Source organism: Anopheles gambiae, chromosome 3, assembly GCF_943734735.2.
Source record: "Anopheles gambiae chromosome 3, idAnoGambNW_F1_1, whole genome shotgun sequence".
Classification (NCBI taxonomy): Eukaryota; Metazoa; Arthropoda; class Insecta; order Diptera; family Culicidae; genus Anopheles; species Anopheles gambiae.
In genome coordinates, this window is record NC_064602.1 from 90,132,400 (window position 1) to 90,158,191 (window position 25,792).

At 44.3% G+C, this 25,792-nt stretch overlaps 1 protein-coding gene across 9 annotated transcripts in view; it reads right to left on the minus strand.

The window, feature by feature from the left end:
• LOC3291422 (A disintegrin and metalloproteinase with thrombospondin motifs like) overlaps positions 1–5,721 on the minus strand; it is an 86,470-nt gene extending 80,749 nt beyond the window's left edge. For 2 of the 9 annotated variants that reach the window (XM_061655855.1, XM_061655863.1), the window contains exons 1-2: positions 4,599–4,717; positions 1,544–2,150 (exon numbers count right to left, since the gene is read on the minus strand). The gene's annotated coding sequence lies outside the window, so the exon portion shown is untranslated. Of the gene's footprint in view, positions 1–1,543; positions 2,151–4,598; positions 4,718–5,583 lie in introns of those variants that run through there. The other 7 variants (XM_061655857.1, XM_061655856.1, XM_061655859.1 and 4 more) reach the window with 7 other exon arrangements.
• Positions 5,722–25,792: the final 20,071 nt, after the last annotated feature.

Consider the following 25,792-nt stretch of genomic DNA (forward strand, 5'->3'; position numbering starts at 1 on the left):
TTTCAATTTTAGCTTGTAGCAAATCACTCTAAGGTCTCGATTTATTTCGTTATAGAAAGGCATCCCTCATCCCGTGCTCCCATAATGATAATACCACGATTAACGTTGTACCGTGGACACGTTGGCTCTATTAAGCAGCTGCTGTTGTGCTCTAGCACACTCACTTTTTTCTAGCGATCGAGATCAAATGATTTATAGCTTAGTTAACTTGGGCGCGTTTCAGTCCTACAAGGGAGAAGGAACTGGGGAGAGTCTTTGAAAGGTGGCCGAGAGAACCATTAATGGGTGTTAATCCGGAAAGAAAGATGGATTGCAGTGAAGGTTAGGATTGTTCGGCTAACGGTTTTAAAGACATAACGATTATCAGCTTCAGAGATTGATCTATCGGGAACATTCCAGTTCCAGGAGGCTTAGAACATTCTCAAAACATTCAGCTGAGCTTTTACATATTGTTTTTAAACATTTAAAATCCCATTTTACTGTTGGACGCATATATCGTGTGCATTCGCTCAGGCACAAAACTGCATTCACTCTTAACCGCCAACCGCAAATGATGCCTTAAAACCCTGTTTTTTGTATTCATTTGATGATTTGAGAGTTTTCGAACCTTTCTCCGCTGCATCTTTCACGTACGGCTTTAGGTAACCGCGTGGCCCGGGCAGTCGGTTACTCAACCGGCTCTCCGGCTCAGTGACGGAGACGACCTCCGTTTATGTTCGCTTAAATTCAAGTTTACGAACTTTCACCTTGTTACTTAAGCGCCCAGTAATCCAGTACGTGGCGTCTTGATCTCCTCTCAAGGGTTTCATAACATTTCTCGACATAATTAAATCATAAACCCAAATCTCGCACCCAAAAACTGCGAGGCAATTCAGCGATGAAAAAAATGTGAAATCAAACGCATTTGTGTCAAACCAAACGCCACCAAACGGTGTGTCCGTTCAGTGTCGGTGAGCAAGTGTGATTGTTTTGGAGAGCCTCTTTATACATCACTCGGGGTGTAATTTTTGATGGGGATACTAATAATGCACCCGGAGAGTGGTGGTGGTGGGTTGTAATAAAAAAAAACAACCGAAAGATTCACCCTGCAGCATGCATATCTTCACACCACTTACGCGCCCGTGGACCATGAGAGACTCGGAACTTACCTTACGAAAAAAAAGTAACAATCATCATGGGCGCATATTGAATACAACTTTCACTCTCATCCGAACGCAACATTGGACGCTCTTGGAGGTCGAACCGTTCAACATTAAAAAAAATGACCCAAGACCGTAAGATTTCTTCTGCTGAAAGGTGGCTCTTCTTGCTCGTGGGATGGACCAGATTTTTGCCCCGTCATCAAAACGGCCCCGGCTCGATTCTTTCAACGATACTTATCTAAGATCGCGCTTCGCAACTCAAGGGCCTTCCAAACATATTTGTAATGCCTACAAAATCTTCTCCAAACGGCACTCGAAACGGTCATTGACATCGACGAAGGGAGGAAAAGCAACGTTTACCTACAATAAATAAGACAATGTGCACAGTCGCACTAACTTACGTTTATCTCCTGTTAATTGCTCAATAAACTACACATCGGCCAATGCTGCCAATGCTGTGAGTGGGCTCGAAACTCGAACACCAACCCGCCCTGAAAGCCGGGCGTCCGCGTCCGTCCGTTTTCTGGTTCACCGCCAAATGCTCGCCACGACGTATCGGCAGGACACACAAACTCTTTCTCCCGAGGCACAACGCGCTCTGCCTGACGCCCGCCTGGAAGCTCCAAAAAACAACAGCCGCCCCGAAAAGGGTCACACTATCACCGGGACACACGCACGACGATCACAGGCGCACACATTGGGGACACAACGGGACGAATTTTAAGGAAAATCACACACAAAATCACTGCGCGGCGGCGGCGACTCCGCAACAGACACGCGAAAATGCGCACACTCACACACACACACACTCCCGCGGCACGTCGGCAACGTCCAAACGGACTTGTTTTATCAGAATCACTTTTCTTGGCTGGGTTTTTTTTTGGTTTGGTCACACCGGAGCGGCCAGCGGCAACACAAAACCGGGCAGCTCCAAATTGCTGCAGAAAACACTGATTGCGACACTCGTTTGCGACGATGCCTTTTGATGCGCTGTCGTTTCACACTTCACTTTTGTTTTGTTTGGTTTGCCGAAGAGGGTTTCGATTGGGGACGATCGATGCAAGAAATTCAAGCACACACACACACACGACAGGGTACACGGGCGAGGGAAGAGAAAGAGAGTGAGATCATTAAAGAAAAGCTGAACGAATGTGCCGATTGCAGTGGCATCGGAGATTGCTGGAAAGGATGGGAAAAGATGGCAGCAAAAACAGCAACACAAAAGTCGAGTATAAACCGGAGCGGGTTCGTGTCTTGCCTGCGAATTGAACTCTTTTTATAGCGCGCGCGAGCGAAATGTGGCGATCGGTTTCGGTTTAAAGATTGAACGATTATTTCGGAAGATGTGTGCGTTCGGCTTGCGGGCTTTGTATTCTTGACGTGGAGTGGGGCAACGCCACTTATCGGTGTGATTTCCACTCGAATAAAGAAGGTTTATGTTACCTGAAGTGTTCAAGAACCACTATCATGGTAACAATTCTTAAGGCGCTGTTGGAGCAGCTTCTTGAAAGGCACTCTTTGTTTTTATCTCTATCCGCTTTAAATGGAGCTTTCCACAGGCGGCAGATAAATCTGTGAGCCTATTATTACGTTATGTATATTTTCAATTGCGAAAAGGAAAATTTGTGTGATTTGTTTCCCCTCCGATATTATAATGGGCTTTATGACGCACTTTGTTTATTTATTTTTTCACAACTCCCGCAATGCCCGCAGCAGCTCGTTGATACGATGGTTTTCGTTTCCACCTGCACAGGGCTGCTACAAGAGAGCCAAGAAGAAAACAAGAAACAAAAACATATTTTCTTCCAACTGCACCAAAGTGCAATCAAAGATCCACCAACACGAGGGCGCCAAGCTTTTGCTTGTGTTGAATAATTTTAATTTTCATATATTTTTTGCCTCACAGTGGGACGGATGAGTCTCCTCCAACACTTGGCTTACTTGCACTTTTATTAACTCTTTTCCTTGCTTTTGCTTCCTTTCCTCGTAGACTAAGCTTCGTGTGTGTGTTTTTTCATCCTCTCACAAACGTTTCGCCTCTATACGAGCTGCATCATGCGCTTCATCTCTTCACGAACTTCTCTTTTACCACTAGCCTATTATTTGCCCACAGATAAGCACGCCACAACAGTACGTTAAGCCAGTTTTTTTTTTGCCCCTTTTCGATTCACTTTTCATCTTCACAGCGCATCTTCAGCAGCGTTCATCATCGTGCACGGTTACTTTGCGCTGGCCAGCTGGCCGGGCCAAACGAAAGTAAACTTGACGTTTTATTCCACCGGACCGCCACGGTGGGTCTGCAGCGAGCGCGCGCGTGGGTGAAATTTTGCCAGCGGTTTTAACCGTCTTGCTTGCTTCATTTCGTTTGTGCCCGCGCGTCGAGTGCGATTAGCTGGTTGGCTGGTTTGGTAATAGCGTTTGTTTTTACTTTCATTTGCAAACATTCAGTTTCGGTGAGGTTGCGAAGCGACGATGGTGAGTTGCTTTAACGAGTGCTGTTGTTTTAGTGTTGAGATGTTTTGCTTTTTTTACCACCGAATTTGTTAACTGTTTTTCACTTGAAGCGATTCAATAAGTAGAGCAAATAAACTCTAGACGTGGTACCATAATGTGTAATCGATTTTGTCTATGTAGGCACCATCGACAGCACCTTAGCATCAAATTATTTGACTTCAAACTGATTTCTTCAATTGGAATATTTATCTAAATTAATTACTCGTCTAATATCGAACCCTTAGACTAGCCAGATGGTGACCAAAACTCGTCTTCGCTCCCAACAAATAACTGGAAAAAACAACACACAAATCAACCTACAGCAAACGCACCTCCAACCCAAGAGCTGCACACTATGCACAATTTCCAAGGAAAAGAAACGCTAGCGTGTGCCGCGCCAGCCAAGCTTCGGCTGGTCGCTCGCCAGCAAAACGGAAAACGTACGTTGAAAAACCGAAAAACAACCTTCAGAGACGGAAAAGTACGGGCAAAAATTGCACTCTCGAGCCACTAACGTACCACCCGTCGTCGTTTGTTTCGAGTGGCTTTGCTGCTGTAGCACGGGTGTGTGTTTTTGTATGCCTCAAACAGACAGGTTCGGTTTGGCGGGTAGCAAGCGAGCCAAGTTGTGAAGTTTTGCACCAGCCAGCACATTCGCAGCGGAGTGTTGTTTGGCTTCGATATGGCAATGGCAAAAAGAGTACAAAAAAAAAACGATGAAATTGAGATGACTTAACAAATTGATTTGTTTGCAATGTTGCAAATTAGTCAACTTTTTAAATGTGTTCATATCGACGACAAACAATTAATTCAGCATCATCACATTTGTATTAAAATCACTGCTAATTCAAAAAAAATAAACGTTCCGATGTAAAAAATAATCAATTTTTCCCTAAAGTTCACTTTTTAAAACTAATCGAAAAGTTGTCCCACAGTAAATTAAAAAACTCTGCCAACACTCACGAGTCTCTACACTCAAGAACGAAACAGCTCACTGAACAGTGGAGTCTCTGCAGAACGAAACAGTTCGCGCGAGCCAAACGACACGACGGCTAAACAAAAACTGATCTGCCAAGATCTTGCGGCCAGCACAGCGAACACGGGGGCACGCTCCGAGAACGCTACATCTGACCGAGCAAGTGTACGATCGTACCAAGCGAGACAGAGAGAGTGAATGAGAAGAAGCGAGAGAGAGCCTTTCAGCCGAAACGAACCACTAAGACGCGAACGGGTGAGCGAGACCAACACGTCCGAAAGGAAAGAGAAGGGATGAGAAGATCGAGAGCAGGATCTTCGTTTCGAGAGAATGATGCTGTAGTAGAGGTGGTTGAGTTCTCTTGCCAGCACTCACGGGCGCTCTCAATATACTAAACCACTAGCAAGATATGGGTGAGCAGCACTAAGAGCATTCTTGGTGATGTTGCTCATGTGAGGAGTGAAAAAAGGTGTGGGAGATCAAAACATGCGCTACTACATCTTCTACAACATTCCTCTCACTCACAGTCACTCAGACAACATTCAAGGCACTCAGTGTACTAGCAAAAAAAGCACTTGTAACATTGCAGTAACTTTTTTTCCTGTTTTACGAGTGTTCACACATACACCACAATTTGCGAGCTATTAGCTTTTGCGTACGCACACTTTCACGCACTTTGTATGTGTTTTTTTTTATTGAAAACGATCATTTCTTGCGCTCGTCCACACAAAGGCAATTTTTCTTGATTAATTTCACTCCAATAAAAGGACTACATTTTAAAACTCCACAAAGCACTACTTCACAAATCCGAATACCATCAATTTTCAACTCGTCCGTTCAAAGGAATGGGACTGCTTTTGATACACCAATTTTGATCGGAGCGTGTTGAAAACTAAAAAAAAAAAAACGCACACCTTGCACACCTTGCACACCTTGCACATATCTAAGATCGAACGAAGCAGCAAAAAATACCCTTTTTCTCTTACACGCACGGTTACGACGACAAAGCGGCAACGACGGATGGCGAGTGGCCGGTTGCGCCTGGAGCGTGTCTACTCGGAGACTAACAGGCCTGGTACGATCGGGCTTTTGCACAACGGCTTACCCACGGTTGGATCGCGATCGCCCGATTGCCACCTCTCTGCGCGGAGAGAAAGAGGAAAAAATTCAAGCTCCAAAACCACCTTCCCCCGCCGTACCCGGCTGACCGACCCCGCCACAGCGAAACAAGACTGCAACGAAAGGAAAAGGGTGGCCGCTTACTAGTTTGGAGCCATACAAAAAAAAGGCATGCAAGAGGGTAAGGCAAATCAAGAGAGTGCGAGAGAGCCAAACCAGGCTGAGAAAGAGCGTAAATGATAGCCAAAAACGCATCGCACACACGAATGTGGTGGCCACGCATGTGTAAAGCGAATCAAAGGGGGTTGGTGATCGCGAACACCGTCGGGGATCATAGCGCAAAAGACACACCACCAACCACCGTCGCGAGAAAGAAGGAGAGTGAGAGTGAGTGATTAAGTCGAGAGAAAGATAGGCCTGAATTGCGTGGAGCCGCACGGCTTTACAAGTGTGTGAGCTTACCCCTTTTGTCTGGCCCCAGCTCAGCCATAGTGTGGCCATACGATAGCGGCCCGAGTGTGGCGGTGTTGGTGCACACCAACGCACCTCGTACCTCGGGGTGGGCGCATTTGGTGCGGTATTACGACAGCGATGTCCGTGCAGTTTTTTCTTTGTTTTTATTATTTTTATTTTTGTGACTCTTTTCTTTTCACTGGCAAGCGTTGGCTCCCGTTTTGTTTTATTTTTCTGTTTTTATACCTTTGTTTTGGTCGGTTTTGGTTTTGCGATTAGTGTGCTACCGATCGGGCAGGTTTATATCTTCCTAGAGGAATACAGAAACGATTTATTAAACTGTTTAATAAAGTTAAACTGTTTGGTGAAGCTAAACTTATTTACATTAATCTATGATGCAACTTAAAAAATAGAAATGAAAAATACACACAGAAAACTATAACAAAGGTCCAGGCATACCAGGCACTCCAAGCATACTGTTAATTAAAGAAAAAAGGAGAATGGTAAGATCCTTAAATGAAATAAATAAATAAAGTTATCAAAGCAATATGAACGAACATTAATTGATTTAAAACAGATAATTGAAAATATTCAATAAAATAACTAAGAACAAATTCATAAAATTCATAAAATGCAATTATTTTATACATACTTTATTCTAAACAAAATAACAAATGTATTTAAATACAAAAAAATATGAACAAATGGAAATAAAAACATTAAAATCAAATACGCAGCGAAATAAAACAAAGAAAGGAGATGAGTTTACCAACACATAAGAAGAAAATTATAAAGAAAAAGCACAAATTATAACAGAATGAATCCATATCAAAATATGGAAATTTGATTTCTTAACAGACTTGATACTTGTAAGAAGGAAACCTTCATTTTAACATTTTAATTTTACAAACACTGCCATTAAAGTACCCAATTCTTCACATTCTTCCCCAGAGTGAGCGATAACCTGCACCTGTGCACCTTGCTAAAGTGAAAAAAAACAATCCTAACAATCCGCATACCCTAGAGAAAGTAAAAGCAGCGCCGCGTGCGCCTAAGAAAACGTAACGAAACGGAATAGCATAACGGATAGCCTAGTAGCACATTTCAGTGCGCACGGCGCTCCCGTTCGCGTAGGCCCCCTTCCGTCTTGCGTACCCCCATTTGGCACCCCGTTGCCAACCTTATGCATCTTGCGCTGAAACTGCAAGTTGGTCTAGCTGCACCTCGCCCTGCACTGCACACAGGACAACTCGCTCGCTCCAAACGCAATGCTGAGAGCGAAAGGGTTTACTGTTGCTTTTCTGAATGCTCTACAATTCACCGAAACTTGGAAAGGGCTAGATGAGTTGGAAATTCACCACACGGTGAGAGAGCACCGAGAGCACCATGGAGCAAATTCACCACTTTTTAAGAGAGCTTCGACAAAGGGGTGAGCGAGTGAATGAGCGGTGAAGTTAAACATCTCACAGCTCACCATCACGTAGCGAGGGGTCCATCAAAGGTTTTTTTAGTGTTTGGTTGAGAAATTCTTTATTCTGTTTCTGTATTCTGGATTTTCGGGTCGTCATTTTTTAACAGTTTTGTTTTAAATTAAATTGCAAACAAAAATAAACTAAAACATTGATTTTACAATATTAAATGGGAAATATTACAAAATTCAAATAAAAATAATCACACTCTTTTCATATCATTTTCTATTCCTAAAACCTATTATAATACTATTATCTAGCTCCATCTCCGCCTTTTTACATCTCTTTTCATTGGGTAAATCGAAAGTTAATTTCTGCTGCGTTCATCACTACACAGTCGACAGCAAACAGCTTCCGATAGCTGAATAACCGGGTAGCACTTGCAATCTCTTCTTTATCTCGTTCCATTACCACTATTTGTAAAAAACAAACTAAACGACCATACAACCGCATTCAACTCATCGCACAAATTACAAACACCAATCGCATTAAGATCGTTAGAAAAAGGTGTAACTCAACGCATCACCTTCCCCGTTGATGCTGTTGCCTTAACCTGAACGCCACGCTTCCTGCTTTTTCTTCATGTGGCGCCTGATGAATACGATTCCATTATAGTGCCGGCTTCGTACAACCTTTTCCTTATTAAAGTTTTGTACATATCTCTCTCTCTCCACCACAACACCTTCACCGCAGTGGAAAAAGAGTAACGCACGCAGCCCGCTGACGGTGCAACATTGGCGGCAATTATTCCGTTTGCAACCATGATAAATGCATCTGTCGACAGCTCGCAAGTTTCGTTCACCTATTCTCCCCGCCCATGTAGAGAGGAAACGAAGGGGAAAAAAGCGAAAATTACCTCACACCTTATTCTTGACCTCCTCTCCACTGCACGGACCCCTGCGTTTGCGAAAGTCATCGAGGCGTCACCCACCACCATCACCACCAGTGGGTAGCGATCAATGTCGAACGATTTATCACCTTCCGAAGCCGATCCGAGGCATCGGACGCTTCTTCTGGGCGGCGATTGACGATTGCTGAGCTGACGCGCCCAGGTCATGACCGTTCGCGCGATTCGCCCGATGATGGGGTCAGCCGTGTTTGCATGCATGCGAGATCCAATAGTCATAATTAAGCGGGCACCGGTTGCTGCATTTCCGTGCGGCTTACCTACTGATGCAAAAATAGAGATGTTTGCAAGTGACCTCGTCGTGGCCTGCACACACGCGCGGTCTGTTTGCGATCGGTTGTCTCGATCGTGCCCCGATCTCGGATGGGTAAAACTGTCTAGTCAAGCGCACCCTAGGCTGTTTTAAACGGTGGTGGTTGTTTTTATCGCCAGCATTCCATCGTGCGATCGATTGATTGATGCGACTTTGATGGGCGGTTTCGGGCAGCTAAACGGATTGACATTAGCGCAGAGTTTTGTGCTTTGCATGGATGACATTCCTCCCATCAAGACAGTTAGAATGTGCAGCGGGACGGCTGGATTTCCTGGTCTGCAACACCTCCCGGTGGCCCTTGAGAAAAAGAGCACGATCGTGAGGAAGAGCAAATGCGTTTGTTTCATGTACAATTCATTCTAAGAAATTTCACACCGACATTACATTTATGGTTCATCACTTCCGTGAGCGCTGGTGGTAGTTGAAGAAATGATTTAAAGCTTACGAATGATTTATCCCTCATTGTGGTCACTTTACGGTGAATTGACCACACGCAGTCGGACAAAGAATTGTTTGAAAATGAATAAATGTTTAAGCATTCACTTACAAGGAATTGTTTTCCTGGTGCAATAAAAGTTGTCTAGCGCAAATAGATGTGTTTTTAATTGATGTTTTCATACTGTCGCCGAGAGGCTTTTGCTGAGAAGACAGCACTGACGCTTCCATGCATTTGCATTTAATGCACAAACGCAAGCACAAGAGTAGATACTTTATTGCTGAAACACTTTGGCAGGTATTCCAAAACAAATTCAATAACCATTCATCAAGTCCTGTAAATATTTTTCATTTGATGATTGATTTCAAGTTTTCGATCAAAGTGATTATGACCAACAAGAAAATTAAAAATATTATTAATTATTAATTTAAGCTATATACTATTTTCCAAAGATACAATTTCAATTTTGCAAAGCTTGGTTTGCCAACTTTTTCGTTCAATTTGTCTCCCCGTTATGGGAACGCATGATGGCTATACGATCCATCTCATTACATAAGCCATCGTACATCAATCACAATCGCGGAACAGCCCACGGAGGGCGAGGAAATCAAATTTATTTTTCACGCATCCAATCCAACCACGACCCGCTGACATAGTGACCTTTCGCGTCTCTTGAGACCAATAACGAGGAGAAAAAGCAAAAAACAACCAAAATGCACACAGTCCACAAAATTCCACTCATTTTTGGTGTGTGCGAGTCGGGACAACGAGCGTCTTCGCCTTGCGTCCAGTTGCATCACGAACGCATCACTAGCATTCGTCGAGAAAAAGTGAAATAAAATGGTAATCGTCTTCGCGTGTAGTACGTGACGGCCTAGGTTCTGGACGGTGTCGCCGCTGTGTGAAATTTATGCCCGTCGGTAATTACATTGATTGCTCCCGGTTGACCGAATGACCTTTTTGTTCCAGAGCGAGGGAATGTACAACGCTGTAAATGTCATCCCGAAAGCTTCATAACGCACGTGCGGTGGGCAACAGCAACAAGGAAACCCTCAACGCACGGCAAATAAGTTCATTACGATTTGGAATTGTACGTTTATCTTATCTCCTTTTGAGAACGATGATACTGAATGCGCTATGTACAGAACCAACATTATTGCCCAAATAAATGAAGCAGAATGTTCCAAAGATCGATGTCAAAGAACATTCAAACAGGCTGGTTGAATTTGCACATCAAATTAAGCTAACGTTGCTTCGGCTGGATCCATCCCCTGTTTGGGTCTCATTTTCAAAGCACGATCACTTTGCAAGGTAAATGACTTGGTCGTTTCAAGTTTGCTGTTGGTCATTTGAATAATTACTGGCAAAGAAAAAAAAAAGACATCGACCAACCAGACCGCCAGCTATGGCGAGTTAAAGATGACACAACGGAACGTTCAAGTTCAACACTCGTGCTGCTTGTGATCATCATTTAGAGATGATTCCTTTTTCTTTTTTTTTTTGGTTAATAAATGAGTGCCTGAGCATCGTTTATCATGTGAAACTGTACAGCTTTTGACTGAAAATAGCATCATTGCGCAAAACTAATGAATTTCATCGGGTGAAGCTGGGTGTCTCGTTTCAAAACATGAATACAAACGTTCAACATTAATTATTGCATTGATCAGTGCCAATGCTGAATGCTTGAACGCTCGTTGCTCAATATTTTTGGAGCTGGTTTTCTAGATAGAACCCGAATCGTCAGCAAGTCTACCGTATCTCGCGCAGGGACATAACGACTGCATTCAAGCGCAACTGAATGAGAACCAAGTGTGCAAATATGAATAAAAAACAAACAACAAAAAGGGTCCACATCCACACTCCTAAATACGAATGGCTAACACACGACTCACCGAAACCCGCTTTGGGCAGTGGACAGAACATTGGACGCGCAGCAGACTTGGTGGCTGGCTGGTGTTGGCCTACTCTCTTTTTTTCGATTGCCATCAACCACCCAACTGTCCGACCGACTGGGTTGCGATCGGTGAAGCAAAAACATGTTAATTTTAAGAGTTCCTTACAAATGGAGATTTATGGAGATGCTTTCACAGGTGTGTGTGTGTGTGTAACCCATCGCCACCCCGTCCTATGTTTGGCTGGCTTTTGGCAAGCGCAAGCATCATTTACAATCCATCATCTCAACGAAACCTGCCATCCCGGGCCCATGCCATAAATCACTCCCGCCAGAAAAGAAAACTCGAAATAACGCAAAAAACACCTTGCGAATTTATGTTCTGGTTCAACGGTGCCCCAAAAAAGGAATTGCCCACACCAAATACACACACACACAAACGAAAAAGACACTCCCGATACCCGTTCGACCATCGGCGGACGTATTATTCATTCAATCAAAAGACTTCAATGCAAGTGACCCGACCCCAGGCGAAAAGTAAGCGACGAACCTGTCTCGTTGTTTTACGCTCATGCACTTCGCAGTAGGCTCTCTATTTATCTCTTTCTGTCACGGGTATAGCTCAACAGACATTTGGGAACCACAGCTTCACATCGATCAGCATTGATGGCACGCGCTAATTGGCAGCTTCCTATCACACCTCTTTTTTTTTGCGAGCCGTGTGCAGCTGCAAGCGGGGACCCCGAAGGGAGCAGGTTTTGTTTTCCAGGTTCGTTTCTTCGGGGGTACTTAGCGCGACTGATTAGCGATGATTATCGCGCAGCGCTCATAAGTTGAATGATTTATGAACGCTTCATGTCACCGGCCAAGGCTACCCGAAATCGATCACATCCCGTTTCTGCCCGCACCGATCGGAATCGGTGATGGGATCGATAACGCCGGTTGAGGCGGGAAGCACTTACGTTATCGTCTGTTAGCGCTTGAGTGACGTCTTGGGGAGGCGGTGTTTATGAATCGGAATTGAGCTATTATGGAAGCTGTACATTCGATTTAACAGTCACTCGATTTGAATTCTGTTTTGGGAGTTGTTTTAATGTTCAAATTATCTCATTCATTTCCGTAGTAGCTAACAGTCACACAATTTTCTACGCATTCACTAGATTGTTTCTACAAATAAAGCTCATTCATTCTTGAGCTTGATTGAATAAATCTTGCAGGGGAAAACCCACTACAACGTACACAAATCATGGAGTAGCCGTCTCGCGAAATTTGGTGCCAGCAAAGCTTCCCAGAATTCTGTCCCCGCTCGCAATGGCGCGGTGGATCAGTAGCCTGTAGTCATAATATTTATTTTCCCCACCGGTTTCGTAGAAAACCAATAAAGTACCCTGCAATAAACATCGCGCGTCTCAAAGCTCACAACAATTAAAACCACTTGACAGGTTGTCCTGCGCTTGAGTACGTGAAATTTCCTAAGAAATGTTTTTGTTTTGAAACGTCATCCCACATTTACGTCACAACAATCGGGCGCTTTGTTTACCTGCCGCGCCGAGGATGATACACATTTTAGTGACACGCAGACAGCATCCCAATATATTATCATCCCTTAAAAAAGGTGCCCGTGAGTGCGTCACGATTGTGGGTAAACGAAACACACACGCCGGGAATCATGCCAGCAGAGTCAAGTTCAATTGCGTCCGTACGGTTGCGCATCGAAACAATCGAAAATGCGCAGTGGAAGTGCTCAAACTCAAACAACAACAAAGCCAGCCAATGCCCATCCTTTGACCCGCAGCCCGCAAGACGGAAGTACGCCGCAATCGTGTGATGGCGGCTTCGGTGTCTAACGTTTCTTCTGTTCCACCCGCGCGTTGCTTGCCACACCATGGCAGTATGGTCGAACCGGGTTGATTGAGTGTCCGGGCGGGTGTAGGTTTGCGTAAAAGCGTATTTTATTGACAAATGTGGATAATATACATTGGTTTGTTATTTGCCAGCCAGCGTACTAGCGACGTCCAGCGTTCGGCGGATGAATGTGATACGCACTGATGAATGGCTGTACGAGCCCAACGTATAGAGTGGGGGAAGAGAATTTTTTATAGCTTTTAAATATGTTTTAAATATCTTCCAAAAGTCATTTGAATAAATTGAGAATGTTACTGATACGGTCGTTGGACGTTCTTGTGTGATATTACAAATGAAACGAAGCCGATGCGTGGTCGCTGAAGAAACGATATTTGACACACCTTTTTTATTTAAACTTCGTTCAGCTCACTCTGTGAATAATACAGTGCAATTCAGCCAGTTAGATTTACAAATTCCAGTTAGAGTAACGCAAATGAGATATAAGACACTGGAATTAATTTAAAAAAAAATGATGAATTTGTTTTGTTCGCAAATTTCAGATCACCAAAATCTTTTTCACATAAATCTTGGTCGCAAAAATCTTGGTCGGAAAATGTCATACCAGCTGCAGCAAAAGCCATTTTTAACAATTCATATGTATGCTCCAAAGTTAATCCAATTAAGTTATTGATTTAATAAATCTTCAACAAACTTTCATAATTCACTTTTCAAACAGTTTTTTGTCCTTGTTTTTTGTTTGGCGCAATTGTGTCTGGAAAAAATCTATCTACCATCTTACAGACAACACTCCATAAACTGCAAGGCAAAACAATTACAATAATCGTCTGTCAGCAGTCACTGCAATTTGCTAAAACTTCTCATAGCGTCAAACTAAAGCATCAAGAACAACACCTTCGCCCCTTCCGCCTGTGCGACACCCACCGGGTCGGGATTATAAAGAACAATTGCAATGCTCGAAGGGCAAAACCACACCGGTTTGATCGGACCGCTCAAACCGAATCGCGCGCGGATAGCGGAAGCGAACCGTCCGAAGCACCACCGGCGCGGGACAGTAGACAAGTGCCATTACTTTCCGAGTGAATTATGATCCGCTACGGGGAAGAAGATTGAGTCCACTGCAGCGAGAGATACGGTCCGATACGATGGCTGGACAGCGGATGCAACCCAGCCACGATGACAAATTGAAAAGCAAACGACATGAAAATTGTTTGTCAATGTCGACCCCGGCGGGAGTGGGCAGTCAATGCTGGTGGCTACCATGGCGTAAGCAGTCGTAACCAATTGCCGGATCGGAAGTTTGCGCCGGGATGCGATGAGCTTGGGTAGCGCAGGAGAGGATTAACCGGTATTAACCGGTAAAAGCGATGCTCGATGGAAATGGTTGACTGCATTTCGATGACACATTTTCTCAGAGTGTTTGACAGCGATAGTCACGATGATCGTTTGCAGATCAGTCGTAGTTATGCCGTACCGCAAACGACGCAACGTGTTTGCACACCGGTTAAGCTAATCATTGACACCTCAGCTGAGCTGTGGGATTTATGTGTACAAAATCCGAGAAACAACAGCCGCTCACCTACCTCTCCATGAGCAGCAAAGTCAACCTTCCACTGGTCGATTCAAGGTCTTAATAAACAAACCATTCCAACAACAAACAAACAAACCAACTTGTCACACCAACTCCCAACCGGCTGCTATCTACCACAAGGGTGAGAATCACTCGGTTCGGTGCGCGTTGTACAGCTTTCATCTTTATTCGTGGCTAGGCAAGACGAGTTCAATAAATACACTAAAGACAGCCAAAGCACGGGAGACCAACAAAATCACCCTCAGCCGACGATCATTGTTCACCTTGCCCAATGGCAAGACCATCAGCGCAATCATCGCGAAATGCAATAAACCGCAATCTCATCGTTCGCATAATTGACCTCATAAATGCGGCTTACGCTTCCCGTGACTTGGTGCTTGGAGGTTGGGCTAACTCAATTTAAAAGAGAAGTAACAAACAAAACAAAAAGTCCACTGAAGATTCAGCCAAGAAGGTGGAAAGAATGGTGATGCGAAATGAAGGCTGTCCTTGCGGTTAAGCACCAAGTGACAGTATAACCACCCCGGCAGGGATGAGGTACGTGAACGAACCATTGGTAATACTGCCAGGAGGAGGACATCGACGTAATTTTACTTTTTATCTTCTTGTTCATCGAAACGCCCCAAGGAATTGGCGAGGCGAACGTTCAACAAGGGACACACCAAACCCGCTTATCGACTGAATAGACTCCTATTGCCCTTTTAGGGACCTATTTTGCACGATACTCACAATCGCCTTAATCAACCCTTTTCTCTTCTAATGGACGATGAAAGCGTTACCATTTCGAAAGCGTTAGTCAAATTTCATTCATAGACCGTGCCACAAGACCACGCTGATTTCTGCTCACCCAGACCGCCATTCTTAATGCTCCAAATTAACGCAAAAGTAACCCATTCATTCTGGGCAGCCGCGTTTTTTCGTTGAATTTGCTCGACATTGGCGGGTGAGATCAAATTTCGGCTCGCTTGAAGGAACGGCAGTGGCATAACGATCACATTAGATCAGCCGTTTGATTTTTGCGGCCCGATAGTGCACAGTGTGGCCAGAGTGTGTGAACGAGGTGGAGCCAAATGCTAAGGTCGTGCCGGACATTATCGTTAATCGTAGCGATTAGATGCGGCCAATGATACGCGTGCGATTGAGCCGCCGTACGTCAAACAACAACAACACAAAAGGCTCTCCGTTAGCACAGCGAGATTGTTTAAACGTTTGAAGGAACTGTTCCGTTAGAGGGAGGTTTTTGGGTGCTGCAAATGTCACGTCAAAAAGTTCTTCCTAGAGCCGAGAACGTTTGCAGCAGTCGTTGGTGCGCAACGGCACATTGATCTTTACGGTGTAAGCTGCAGGTGACTTATTTATGGGGCGTAAAAATCCGGATCTAAGCTCAAGTTACGCACCGAAACAACTGTTACGGTGGCCGATTTATTACCGTTAAATGTGTGATTTTACTTTTAATCTGGTATAAACTGTCAATCTTTATTGGGTAATTAGACACAGTGGAAGATCAACGAGTAAGAATGTGCCAGTTGCAGGAAACAAACTCTTTTCTGCACAACGCATAAATATAACTGAAACACCACAGCTCACAACAACGATGCTGATTGCAATCTTGTTTCTTTTATCCCAAACACACAGCAGAAATGGCAAATGCTTCAGATGAAGTTGCAAAGCAACCTTAAACAATGCAGAAATACTTACCCATCATTTCGATTTGGTCAAAGTGATACCGCTGTGATATGATCGAAATTTCTGAATTTTCTATTTTCAATCTGTGAAGCGATAAAAAAGACATTTATATTTATTGTTTTATTTTAAATCCAATGGTAATACCAAGTTAATTGTATTTCCAATGAAATATATCGCTTTTGGATTCTTAAATACTAGATTAAGTTATTCCCATTAGATTGTTTCCCTAAAATTATTGAATGGATAGAGTAGCATATTGACTTAAAAGCAGTCTACATCTTATCCTACTTTTCATGTGTTTTTTCGTATTTATTATTTAATTTCTTTGTATAACTAATAACAATATAATGGAGCTCTTATTGTTATTCGACCTTTTTGCCTCATAGTTTACTCACCTTTTATACACAACATGCTGGTTAGATTATAATCTAGTTTATTTACATTGATATAACCTATTTACTAATCGCCACTGGCTGAAATTTGTTTTATACTTTTTTAAATATTAGGTAAGCATACTGTATTACTTTGCATCATATTTACTCTTAGTGAATGTTACTCGGTCTCGTAGTACAGTCGTCAACTCGTATGACTTAACAACATGCCCGTCGTGGGTTCAATCCTCAAATAGACCGTGCCGCCATACGTAGGATTGACTTTCCTGCTATGGGGGGAAATCAATTAGTCACTGAAAGCCAAGCCCACAAGTGGGTACAGGCAGGCCTTGACCGAAATCGGTTGTTGAGCCAAAGAATAAGAAGAATGTTACTAAAACTATGTGCTAGTACTTCTTTAGGTGTGTAAAGGCGCATTTTCCAAACTGTGTATGTATTTGGTAATATAAACCGCAGAATTTGTTTACAAAGCAAAAGTTTAATTTGTTGTTTTGAAATATTGTTTTGAATTTTTTTACCTTTTGTCCAGTGCAACTTCCAAGTATATGTTTTAAATTTTCCATTCCACTTCATTATTGTGTATGTTTAATGTTCTCTCTGATACTGTTTCCTTGTGTTGTAGTACTTTGCGTACTCGATTAGTCCTTTTTTAAGACTTGTTTATAATTGTTCTTCGACATTTGGCTAAGGAACTAATCGCAAAGTCATCGACAAAAGCGTATTGTTTGATAATTTTCCTTTTTTGTCCTTTTTTGAATCGATTACGGTACACTTCCTTGGAGTGGGCCTGCTAATGAGTTGAACGACGTGGAGGTAAAAATATGTATGTGAACCGATCCTGTTCGCGTCGTGAGGAATGGTGTGATAAGTCGAGTCAAGCTTGGGAAAAATTGAAAGATACAAGTTGGAATCATAAACCATTATGCCAAAGCGTTAACGTTTCATGTGTTAAAATTTATATTTCTGCTTGGTTTGCAATAAATAAAAAAAAATCCAATTGGTATTTTTAACTGAAATCAAACGTGAATTCTCTGCTAAAAACAGAAATTGTACTTATTCTAAAAGCATTGTAGTGGAATTAATTTCTATGCACAACTTAAATTTCATTGAACAAATTTGACTTACTTTAATCAAACTTAAAAAGGCCTTACCGATGATTCATGTATCTACCAATTTCAAAAACCTAGAATAAGCCCCAAAAATACCACACACACTTCAGCTTCCCACCCCCCATACACATCGGTCAATGACACCGATGGAGAGTTCACCGGTCATCGGCAGCTCCATGTGACACGCATTCATAAATTTGGACAAAAGCAACAGTACCTGTGCCAAGAAAACGTGACACACACACAGCGCACACGTAAATTACCTGCGCCCACCGCAAGAAACCCAAACAGCTCATTCAACCCATCGCTGCCCTGTACGTTCCCCCCAAAAAACATGACGCGAGATCGTCTCCCCTTCTCAAACTCTCCCTGGAAATAAAAAAAAAAATAAACATTCTGCCCAGAATCTCAAAGCACGCTTCAAACGAAACGGCACCGCCAACAGCACCCGTAAATCAATTACAATCAGCTCAAGAGAAAAAGGACAAGAAAAGGCACCCTCACACCGATCACGTATCCTGTCTCTCTCTCTCTCTCGTATCCCTGGAGCAGCATCCCACTATCACACCCCGTGCGTCGTACGCACAGAGCATAAACGGTTCAACATTCGCAAAACATTGCTCCGCGCAGGCGCTGCCCCCTACCGCCCGAGATCGACTGACCGCGATATAGACAGTGGACGGATACATAAATTACGCCGGACCGGACGGTGAGAGTAAATGAGTAAAGCAAAATCAAGAGCATGACCCTTACCGTCATACCTACACCATCGGTTTCCTCGTCCAGCCAAATCCCTTTTGGGGTCCGCACAAAACCAAAAACATCCCTGAATGGGGTTGGCTCGGTTCGGCGTAGATTTATGAATTAAAGTCACGTAACGAAACGTGTTCTGGTGTGAATCTTCTGGAGCAGCATCGGCTGATAAGGTGCGTCGGAGATGGGACCTGCGCAGCAGTATGTGATGCGGAACACTTCAAAACCCCCTCCCATTGAATTTGTAGTTCCGCCGCCTTCCTCACGGGGCTTGTTGTTTGAGAATTTATTCACTTTTTTAATGTTTTACAATTTGTACACGTTCTGTTGCGGCAAATCGTTAAAACGGATTTTGCGAGCGGCAAAATGCCGTAAAATAAATATGAAACGCTTCCATAAAAATGTTGCTCCTCTCCGTTGGGAAACGGGGAATCAAAATGTTTTGAAAATTAATTAAACCAACCCCGACGCACAGCAAAGCCTCGCAGATTTTTTAATAATTAAATGGCTAAACATTTTTATAGCTTTCTGCCTCCCATCGGATGGTAAAAATGAATCATGTTTCAATAATTTCCACCTTAATTTGATGTCATCACCGCCGTAAATGCGCCTGCTCGTCTCATCGATGCGCGAAACCACACACGCGCGGGAGATATCAATTTCTGGGCTCCCCTTCAAAAGCTCCAAGAACAACCCGCTCCACGGTTGGCGAACCATTCCGACCGAACTCCAACCCGTACGGCACCCAAAAAATTATTTATCTATTTTCTCCCGAGCCTTATTTATGCTGCAGCGCGCACATTATCATAAATTGGGTTTGTATTGTTATTTAAATTAAAATGTCAACTCAAAACCGAACTCGCGTCCAATCTCAAGCCGAGATCGAGCGGCTGGGACTTGGTTGTGACTCATCCTCTATCCCCATTCCTCCCCCCTACACCCCAAGGGTAGTTGCATTTACACGCTGTATCGATCTGTTCGCATGTAATGTGCGTGAGTGTGTGAGTGTGTCTGCGCAAAAGCGCGCATCAAAAGGGCGCACGCGACCTGCCTGGCGGCGGCATTCCGTTTGATCCGGAAATCGATAACAGCTCGCGAGATTGGCAACGACGGCCTAAGTTCATGGCTTTGGGGCAGCTTGTGATGCGCGCTGTGACCTCGGCTACGGCTACCAACAATTCAAAAGGGCCCCGCAGATATAAATAGCTCTTCTTTTTTTGTTTTGTTATTTAAAACATTGCAAAGCCACCTCACCAGCCGTGCGCGTGCTAGACTTTGCATGATCATCAAACGATTTGTTTTATCGTGCTCTCTATCTCGCTCTCTCTCTCGCTCTCTCTCTCTCTCTTGATCTCCTTGCTCACCTGCCCTTGTAGTTATTGTTTGGCCAGCAGCGTGCTTCAGTATCAAACCTATCGATGACCGATCGATGAACACGGCGACCGATCGGCCGATCTCATCTGCCAACCGGGCGCAGGGTGAACCCGCAGCACCGACGGCCCTGACCACAATCTCTTCGCACCGACCGTCTCGGGCTGCACCGCCTGAAAGGGCAGGGGCGGTCATTTCCGGTGCCGGTTTCATCTTCGTCGCTCGTGGCCATCAGCTGTCCGCCCGTGCGGCAACCGTGCGGCAAGATTTCAACAAGATAAATCGATTAACTATCGTGGCAAGTGCCGCCCTCGAGGAGCGGTCTTCCGGGATTGCTCCAGAGGATGGGGGGGAGGGTTGAAGGGCTCAACAATGAGGCAGACTCTTGCGGGGTCGGATTGGCGATGCGGCATTTCGCCCGTATCATCGATGCGGCAATGTAGACGAAGGCACCGAAAGCCATTGCCACAGCAGTTCGATCGTGATCGATGCAAATAGTTTTGCACTCCAATCGGCGCTCCAACCGCCATCGTCCGAAGGTGTCATGAACCTTCATGATCATTTTCAAATGCCACCAATAGTCATAAATTGTAGAGAGAGAGAGAGAGAGAGAGAAAAAAAAAGCCAAACACACATGAGGCAGTACAAATTGTTTACATCCTGCTTCTATGTAAGCTTCTGACACGCGCGTACTAAGAATTATTTGACAGGTGTCATCTGTCAAAATGTACCCCCCTTTTGCTACTGTACCATAGAGGGCGCTGCAGCAACCAACTACTAAAGTGTCTCAGTTTTGTGTCTCCAGAAAGATTATAAAGTTGTTTCCGCTCAAAAGCTGCACGACTTTGGCAGGTCTGCGATGATTTATCTCACCGTCAGCCTTCATTTGCTCGCACATAAATCCCATGTGCCGCTCTTAAACGCTTCTCCCCCCCCGTACCCTAAATGAAGCCATCATAACGTACTGCCGCGCGCAAAAGGACGTGCGGGTTAGTGCTGGGTCAAGTGTAGCATAGATCATCGTCGCTTGTGCCGATCGGATCGATCGATCGGATACAGGAACGTGTTCACGAACCGATCGCAGGGATATCACCGTCCGATGACACACAAGCTTTGACACCCGACCTCCTCCGTAGGTACGCTGCCCGCATATCTGCGCGTCGCCGTGCGTTACCTTCACGAGACCGTTTGCAAACCCGCTCATTAGCATCAGGATCGCGTCTTTTGGTCGGTTTGTCAATCGTTTTATTATTACCGCGCGCGATGTCCAATCGCAACCATCATCAGCAGCAGCCGCCAATCGATCGGCTCGGGTGTTAGGTTTCCCGACAGGCCCCACGGCACCCCGCTCATCAAAACGGTGATACCGCAGCAGGGTTTTTTTTGTTTTTTTCGGAGGTATTTTTATGCTTTTCGGCGCTTTTCGCGTTGACTCAACAGTGCAGTGAGTCATCAAGTACACGAGAATGGCAGGTTAGGGAAGGGATATGAGGTGATGCGGAAGCACAGGTTCCTCCCAATAGCCCAATGTTGAGCCTGGCTTAATTGGCGATCGTTTCCAAATGTGAAAATTGTGCCCTCCCTCTGTGGAGGGACAGCAGTTTTATGGCACAACCGTACAGGTCCTGCCAGCTCCATAACTCGACAACCGGCCAGACAACGGTTTGCTGTGCTCGGTGAACACAAATCACCACCCTCCAAACAGCGAATAATCTTTACGAGTGTCCAAACTGTTCGCTCCGATCATCCACATCAGATGATCAAGCATATGTGTGTGCTCCCGACAGTGTCCCGACAAACTGTCTCCCAGTTCCCAGTACAAAAATAAGCAAAAACTCGCGCAAGGGGCTCGTTCTCGAACGTTCCCACCGCCTCCCAGTAAAGGGTGTCGAGGGTGTGATTCATCCCATGGAGCGTTGCTTGTTTTTTGGTCTCCGAAGAGACCGAACTCTCCAAAACCAGCTGGATGATGCTTCTCGAATATGAGGATCGAGCATTTTGTTGATCATTTTTGCGCGAAATTTATGAACCGTTTGGGCCACGCACTAAAACGATGTTTTAGTAGACGGCAGCTGATGATCTAACCTCGCGTGTTTCGTGCTTTGATACAAACACTTTAACTATATCGTTACCACGTGATACGGCGGTGGTTTTTCGTTGTTTGTGAGCACAAACGAGTAGAATGATCAAAACAACAACCCATCACAGGCGAGTGGAAAGAGAAATAAGATTCTTATGTTTATGCTCGGCTCAGCATCAAGCAATCAGTGAGCTCAAAAATTCAGATCCAGCAAGCAAAACGCCCGGGCCCAGAACGGTACAGATCTAGTGCCAAACAAGCATGCGGTCGCTTGATTAGGAACGTGATTTGGTTCAGCAGCTTGATTGTTTTTAATCTGCTTAACCGAAAGCAACAAACCACGGATGCAACAGCTTCAATTAAACGTTTGTTAACGAGCTTCGCGGGATATGGTGCTGAAGCCCCGAAATGTGCTAAATACGGAACTTATGGTAATTTTATTGCCATTTAATCAACTGCGTCCATTAACACGAGCGCCTCACAAGAGGGGGGGATGATAACTACACACACAAATCAGTCGCACCCTCCCTGTAAGCCACCACACTCATCGAATGTTCTCAAATTAAATTGAAACGAGAAGCGTCTAAAAGCGATCGTCACCCTTGTAGGCTTTGCTAGAAATTGGATTGATAAATTCACTTTCACTTGCTGTGCGAAATTTATTACCATTATCGTTCCCACCGTCACTGTTGGCTGCTGCTGCTGCTGCTACAACGACTGACCCCAAAACAGGCCATCTACTCAATCTATTTCGGTGTCTGTCCGTTACCAGCTGGCGGCCAATAAAATCCCTTTTTGCAAGCTCGCAGAGCCCCACGGAGCGACCCGCATCGGTGGCCGGATTCGTTCGCTTCCGCATAGCAAAGCCAGGCTTAGGACCGCCGGCGCATGCGGCGGAAAAAAAGGAACGGAGCAAATATCTGCAATGCAGGCACACGGTTCGTGACAAAGGAAATTTGTCCAACTCCTACACCTTAATGGTACCAACTAGATGCTTTTAGTTTAGCTTTTAGCTCTGTGTGTGTGTTTGCTTTTTTTGCTGCTGCTTTTCCCCATATTCTTCCTACTTCAGTTCTTAGGTCCGGTTCGTATTGCACCTTGCTGCGAATATCAGACGTCCTCCGCGAGGCTACAGCCAGGAACAGGAAGTAAACCCGATGTCGATGAGGTTTTTTTTCTCTAGTTACGGTAAAATAGGAACGAAAAGCCTGGCGGCTCCGGTACCGGTCTTTATGCTCTATTTAGCCGCATAAAACTACCAAACGGTTTGATGTTACTGGTTACTGGACCGTATGGCGCTGTGCCCATGCCGCTAATGCCTAACCGCTGGAGTTGATGGCTGGTGGACGAATGCACCGCTTTTTTCTTTATTAAATGCAAGCAGAGATTGTGGTTGAAAGGGTAATTTGCAAACAGAAAGTGGACGGTTTTCTGCACCCCGAAGGGATTGGGATGCATTGTCGGGAGCAGTGATAAAAATGGAAATCATAATGAGAGAGGTCTTAAAATGGGCAGGAAATGGTACAAGACAGTAATGAAAGAAATATATTACATAAAATTCAAACTGCTGTAGATTATCAAAGATTTTCTTAACATTAGTGATAAATGATGAAAAATCGATTCTTACAATTCTCCAAGATATTGTTCTAGAAAATCTAACCTTAAGGATTGGAATATAGGAAATTGAATTTACTTCATAACCCTTTCCTTTCTATTGAGCTGACGCTAGATATGAGACCAACTATTTTAAAGAATAGGTCCTAAACATACCTGTATAAAGCCATTGATTATAATTCATTATTCGTTCGTGAAAGTTATCCAGTTTCTATTATTTCAGATATTGGTTATATCCTCTTCTTATATTTGGCATAACGTCCTCCGCGGACATGCCGGCTTTCAACACTTAATCCATTATAACGCAAAGCCAGATAGTTAAATCCTCACTACGAGGGGACGGTCCATTGTAGGCTTGAACCCATGACGGGTATGTTATTAAGTCGCTCGAGTAGACAACTGTACCACGGGATCGCCCTATTGATTATATTTCTGAACCTTTTGAAGTGCAGAATTGGATTCGAAACTCGCTCTGAGTCTGTAATCAAAGATATTGAGGACCTTGAATTAAAAGTTAAAGATTTCAAAATCTCTGGATTTTGCAATTAGATGACTCAAAAAAGCTCAAAGTACCTAGATCTCTGAACCATTCAATTAGAGAGTTTTCTGATATTGGAACCTGTAGCAGATCCGAAGTTGATGCCATCATAGTGTCAGAATCAAGGACAGATTTTTCCTGCTATTCTAGCAAACTTATTTGATTTGTTTATTATTCTGTTCAGTTTATTTTTGCTATGTTTCTACAATCTCAACAGATTGCACATATCAAAATCATTTTCATAATGTTAACTTTAACTAATTTATGTTATGAAAATAAAATAGCTAAATCGCAACATAATCTGTTACGCCAACAAACGGCGCAACCAATTCATAAATGCATCCAAGCGGCCGGCCAAACAACAATAATCTTAATCAAAACACTCGTGCAGCTCGTTGTATGCATCAAAGACATCAACATACATTTCCCCAAACCTTCCCCGCAAGTCAACACGCTGGAAGACACTATCCGCTGGAAAAAGAAAGAAAAATCGATTCGAATCATTAAGCGAAATGAAATTATGCTCTCCTTTGCGCATGCGGCCCAACTGTCCCGATTATCCAAGCCGCATAAATTACGTCACCCGCAAATGTAAGCGTGGGGGAAAGGTGTACCGGGAGCTCCTCAGGAGTTTAAGCCCCACGGATAAAACACTGTACACCCACCACAGCGGCGTTCCAGTCGCGTTCTTCGGCGTTCCGGCCACTTTACTTTGGCATGATTCCGTTTTCCCTTTCTAACCAGGCAAAACGCGGCCGAGAGTGAGAGCTTTCTGTGCTCGAGGAACGCACCACGGGTTTGGACAACGTGACGGCGACGACGACGACGACGATCGACAATCTCATTGCCGGGTCATAAGGAACTAAAGCCAAGCAAACTGGGGAACCGGGAAACTGGGCCGAAAAGTGCATTCAAGCACGAAGGGAAATGAGTTGGGGCCGACTTAAATCTACCATAACGTATGGACGGTCGAGTTTTGGGTTTAAATAACTTTTTCAACAGAACAATACACGGCTTTCCAGCCGAAGGTGACGCGTTGAGAGGAAATACACCTTGCTGGAGATAATCAAATCAATGGAAATTAATTTTCTGCTCGTCAATCAAACTCGCCAAGGTGTTCGCGCGTCGCATCGTCCAACACGCTCGACCGATCTCCGATAGAATCGCAGCCCCCGAAAAAACCTTGCGCTCGGCTATTGAAAGTATCCTTGATCTAACCTTTCAATAAGCCGCCAAATGTTTTAATATAAAATAGCAAAACGAAAGCGACTGGGAAACCCATTGCCAGCTCAATTACACCGCTGCTCTTAATATCTGATCTGATACGCTCCTTCACTTCCGCTTCTGTCGGCGTTTCATTCCCGTCCAAAAGGGTAGGCACACTAATCGAATTACAAGGAAACACACACACACACACACACACCCTATACACCCGCAGTATCTCTCTTCTCGTAGCAAATGGGGTCTCAGCTGCGCACCAATTAACTTGATCACAACGAGCGGCCCACACTGCTGCGGCCGATAGCCGGATTAAAATGAGTGATTATTTAACACGCTTCCTGGGCTTCTAGCACCGACCGTTGGTGCGCCTCCGCC